This window comes from Bos indicus x Bos taurus, chromosome 20 (genome assembly GCF_003369695.1).
Source record: "Bos indicus x Bos taurus breed Angus x Brahman F1 hybrid chromosome 20, Bos_hybrid_MaternalHap_v2.0, whole genome shotgun sequence".
NCBI lineage: Eukaryota > Metazoa > Chordata > Mammalia > Artiodactyla > Bovidae > Bos > Bos indicus x Bos taurus.
This window is the reverse complement of record NC_040095.1, coordinates 23,591-29,343: the sequence shown is the minus strand read 5'-3', so window position 1 is coordinate 29,343 and position 5,753 is coordinate 23,591. Positions and strand designations below refer to the sequence as shown.

General features: G+C 39.1%; 1 pseudogene; it reads right to left on the bottom strand.

The window, feature by feature from the left end:
* Nucleotides 1-915: 915 nt before the first annotated feature.
* LOC113878830 lies at nucleotides 916-2,757 on the bottom strand (annotated as a pseudogene).
* Between the last annotated feature and the right edge of the window lie 2,996 nt (nucleotides 2,758-5,753).

Genomic DNA, 5,753 nt, shown 5'->3' with positions numbered 1-5,753 from the left:
CAGCCCAACAGGCTCCCCCGTCCCTGGGATTCTCCAGGCAAGAACGCTGGAGTGGGTTGCCATTTCCTTCTCCAATGCATGAAAGTGAAAAGTGAAAGTGAAGTCACTCAGTCGTGTCCGACTCTTAGCGACCTCATGGACTGCAGCCCTCCAGGCTCCTCCATCCATGGGATTTTCCAGGCAAGAGTACTGGCAGTGGGGTGCCATTGCCTTCTCTGCAAATTCTTTCTATGTGGTGTTAAATAAATATATCCTTTAAATTTAGGCTTCCCTGGTACCTTAGATGGTAAAGAATCTGCCTGCAATGCAGGAGACATACGTTTGATTACTGGTCATGCAGATCCCCTGGAGAAGAGAATGGCTACCCACTCCAGTATTCTTTCCATGGACACAGGAGCCTGGCAGGCTAAAGCCCATAGAATTGTAAAGAGTCAGACATAACTGAGCAACTAAGCACAGGAATGTCTTTTAACTTTAGTGTCTTAGTGTTGAACAACTCTTAGTTACTATGATTCAACTCATGTAACTCCCTCAGGGTTAACTATAAACTTTCATGACAACTCAAATCCATTCTTTGATGACTTATAATGACTTAAAGAAAAGAAAAAAGAAGACTCACCGGAACAGCCAAATGGTAATGTGTCTTTACTCAGAAATCTTTACATGACAAACACTTTATCTAGAGACTTAAATAGTCTAGGCTTTAATTAGGTGTTATTTATTATTTTATTGCTAAGTCTCTACAGTTTACTAAAGTGGTTGAACGATGTATCAACAAGGGAATTACGTTAAATGTGTGCACTGTTTTCCTTCCTAAAAATTGGAATTTGAAATGCTATTAAAAATGCTACAAAACTTGGACAGTTCTCCACAGTGCTCTTGTAAATGAAAAAACAAACCTAAGCCATTTTACATTCATTGACATAATAATTTGGTATTGACTAGCTTCCTAGCAGTCTCTTTCACATCATTGTTCCCGAGGCTGTAGATCACTGGGCTCAGCATGGGGATGACCACTGTGTAAAAGACAGAGGCCACCTTGACCATGAGCCATGAACTCCTGGAGTTAGGAACACAGTAAAGGAAAAGGATGGTCCCGTGGAAGACGGTAATGGCAGTCAAGTGGGAGGCACAGGTGGAGAAGGCTTTGTGGTGCCCCCCAGTTGAAGGCATCTTCAGGACAGTGATAAAAATGAAAACATAGGAGGTGAGAATAATCATCAGGCTGCTTATTTCATTAAACGTGGCAGAGACTAAAATGGTCTCCTGGCTAATGTAGGGGTCACAGCAGGAAACAGCAACAATGGCCGCATGCTCACAGACAAAGTTATTTATGATATTATTTCCTCTAAAGGACAATTCAGATAAAAAGTGGGTAAGAGTCAGGGAACAGACTGTACCCCCAAGAGTATGATGCGCCCACCAATAAGGAACAAAGCTTCTGGAACATGATAGCTGTGTAGAGAAGAGGGTTGCAAATGGCCACAAATTGGTCATATGCCATCACTGCCAACAGGAACGTCTCTGTCACCACAAATATGCAGGCAAAGGAGAACTGCATGATGCATCCTGTGAAGGAGATGGTTCTGTCTTCCACAATCAAGTTTTCTAGCAGCTTGGATGTAACTACTGTTGAGTAACAGAGATCAACAAAGGACAAATGTCTGAGGAAGTAGTACACAGGGGTGTGGAATTTGGGATTTATCTTGATAGTTAGGATCATGCCCAGGTTCCCCAGCACACTGATGGAGTAGATGGTTAAGAATAACAGGACAAGGGGTATCTGGAGTTCGGGATATTCTGAGAAGCCCAAGAGAATGAAAGTGACTTCAGCACTCTGGTTTTCTTGGTTCCTGTGGACAAAATATAAAAGTTGATTCAGAGAAATCTGCAGCAAAATTTGAATGAAATGTAATGTTATTCCCTCAGTATTGTTGGATGTTTTTGTGACTCCATGGACTGTAGCCTACCAGGTTCCTCTGTCCATGAGATTCTCTGGGCAAGAACACTGGAAGGGTTGTCATGCCCTCCTCCAGGGGATCTTCCTGACCTAGGCATAGAATGAGAGTACTTATGGGGAAAAAGAGTGCATTGAATTATTATTATTTTTTAAATTAGCCTCTTTCCCTCCAAAATGCCTCTACTGTCTTTTTCTGACATTAAAATTCATTCTTTTCAAAGCTACTTCCTAAATTCTTACCAAAACCTGAAATGGCACTCAGTATAAAGGGAAGTTCATTCCACATAGACTTCTCTAAAAATTCTATATATCATTAGGAGTTGAAATTAAACACTCTGTTATTTTCACTCAGGTTTTATAAATTTATACTCCAAGAACACATATAACACTTCAAGATTTCCTGTACATGTATAACTATGTCATTCACATATTCCCCCACTCTTTTTCTTCAGTTATTCCTTTACATTCTTAAACATGTGATTAATTCCTGATTCCCTGAAAGTATGTTTCAATTTAACATGCAAATCATAGAGCACATATTCTCTAACTGAAAATACTTTTTTTTTAAGTCAGGATTTGTTCCCTATGTCTATGGTAACAAAGTTTGAATAGTCCAGGGTTGAAAGGGAAATCTTCACCAAAGATGAATACAATTTCTGATGCACACTTGTTCCTTCTTCCCCACACTCCTTCTCCACACCTGTAGCTTTTCTCTCCACCTTCCACACTCTGTACTTGTCAACAGGCTTGGGGCCAATGTTCCCAATCGCCCACGTAGTCCAGGAAGTGTCAGCCATGCTCAGCTGTGAGCACAGGTGCTGTGCATAGTATTTATCTTCTTTTCTGTGCAATTACCTTGGAATAATTTTCCCATTGCAGACCCATTATGTGCTCAGCCCTGTAACAGGCATTTTAGAAACTATAAAATTATAAAATCTCAGCCTCAATTTGTTTCTTAGAGCATTATTCCAGGATATAATCATATAAGCACAGATGACAACTTATAGTTCTTGTTTATTATTAAAGTTTGTATGTATAAAGGGAATGAAAATATTGTGATCCAGAAAAAACAAAAAATTTCCTTGTGATGTAGCATGGTGAACAATAATAAATGTGGTGAAAGATAAATAATCAAAGACTTCTAGTCAACTAAACAGGTAATCTGGCAGTTAGATTTATACACGTGCTTGTTTGCCTCCTGCAAAGATTAATGAAGTATATTAGGAAGATATTATATTCCTTTTAAAGTTAAATAAAAATCAACTCACCTGAGTGTAGAAGAATTTGACTGGCTCATTTAATAAAGCTTCTTTTCTAAGTTCAATGGATTCCAGGAAAATTTATGCTGAGAAGTCATTTTTTTTAATATGGTAATAAGTCTGAAAAATAGTTAACAGGTATCTAGAATATTTCAGAAAATGAATTTCTCTTATAATGTATTAAAAATATATTCAGACTTGAAAAGGACTGAGAAAAGGACACCAAAAAAGGAAACCAAAAAAGCTGAACCCTAACATCAAACTGTAACATATATATGCCACCAAAACCCCAAGGAGATTAACCTTAGAGAATATTATTTAGCTATTGCCTTGAGACCACAAATGGGGCAATTAGATGAAATAATGTCCTTGTGATACTTTGGTTGCATATGCATTTTTTCCCAAAGTTTGGGGAACAATTTCATCATGCACTCTAGTCCATTGATCTTTTAAAAATGTTGAACTAGACACTATATTTTTGTCTTTAAATACTTGCAAAATGCAGAAATATACAAAAGCAAAGTCAACTATTGGGTAACAATCTAAATATTCTTAATTTTTGTTGAATTTCTGGTTGTCCCCCTGTATCTGTGGGCTTCCCTCATAGCTCAGTTGGTAAAGAATCCTCTTGCAATTCAGGACACCCTCGTTCAATTCCTGGTCAGGCAGATCCCCTGGAGAAGGGATAGGCTACCCACTTCAGTATTCTTGGGCTTCCCTTGTGGCTCAGCTGGTAAAGAATCCGCCTGCAATGCGGAAGACCTGGGTTTGATCCCTGGGTTGGGAAGACCCTGTGGAGAAGGGAAAGGCTACCCACTCCATTATTCTGGCCTGGAGAAGTCCATGGACTGTATGTACAGGCCATGGGGTCACAAAGAGTCTGTCACAACTGAGTGACTTTCACTTTCTCTGTATCTGAGGGACATATTGACGTGTTTGGATGTAAAACTTATACAATATGAATCATATTATAGTGTTTTTTACCCTTTAACATTGTGTTGTGAGTTTCATTTTCTGTAAAAACCATTGGTTTTCTTAAGATAATACAACTTGCATTACTATTACAGATATGAGCACAATTCTTTTTTATTCTTACATTTATTATTGAAATTGCAAAAAAAACTGGTATTCTATTTTTCAGTTTATAGTCTAGGTTTATGGGAAGTATAGTATATTTATTATTTAAGAAGCTGCCATATCTTAACATATAAACATCTCAACTCCAATAACAGTTTAACAGAACAAGGAGCAGCACTTTTTTCTGGAAAAAGCTGTACAGTAAATACTTTAGCCTTTGTGGGCCACATAGTCTCAATTTCAGCTATGCACTTCTGTATCTCGCAGCATGGATTCACCTGTAGGCAGTATGTAAATCAATAGGCATGACTCTGTTCCAAAAAAATTTTATTTATAAAAGACAGTAGGACAGATTTGGTTTGCAGATCACACCTTGTCAACGTATGCAATAGAAGGCGTTTATTGATTGTTCAAAGTCTAAAATTATTTCCAGATCAGTAGGCAGATGTCCTCTGAGTGGCAATGCAGAGACTTAAGCTTGTTCTCAATTATGGCTTATGATAAACTGACTGGGTGCATGTGTGTTAAGTCACTTTAGTGGTGTCTGACTCTGTGAGAGGGTATGGACTGAAGCCCGCCAGGCTCCTCTGTCCAATGGATTCTCCAGGCAGAACTCTGGAGTGGGTTGCAGTGCTCTCCTCCAGGGAAACTTCCCAGCCCAGAGATCAAACCTGTCTCTCTTGGATTGACAGTTGGGTTGTTTACCACTAGCACCACCTGGGAAGTTCAACAGTGGGATTGTTATGGTATAATTGTAATGTAGTGAGAGAAATAATGATTTGCTTTAAAAAATACTACACTTTTCTGCATTGCCACTGTGCATATTTTTGTGTTTTGCTTATTATTTTCATTAAGCTTTTGTCAAGCATATTAAGAGTGTTCCTCACATGTTGAGATACTTGAATAATGACCAAGATATTTCCTGATCAATAAAATCACAATAGGACTTTGAACTTTGAGTCAAACTATAGTGTTAAGATAGATTGAAGGGATAAGAAAGAAAAACAAAAGACATTTTAAGCAGAGAAGACAGTCTGAACCAAGGTAGGAATTTGAATGTTCAAATTGTTTTCAATTAGAAGTCGAGTTTATGCAGGGCAAACTTTGGGAGATGGCGAGGGACAGAGAAGCCTGGCATGCTGCAGGACATAGGGTTGCAAAGAGTCTTACATGACTGTGAGACTGAACAACAACAAAAAGTATGAGATATGATCAGAGGACCAGAGAATCTAAATCGTGTAAAGAATGCAATTAGGATTAGTACTGATGCTGGGAGGGATTGGGGGCAGGAGGAGAAGAGGACGACAGAGGATGAGATGGCTGGATGGCATCACTGACTCGATGGACGTGAGTCTGGGTAAACTCCGGGAGTTGGTGATGGACAGGGAGGCCTGGCGTGCTGGAATTCATGGGGTCGCAAAGAGTCGGACATGACTGAGCGACTGAACTGAACTGAA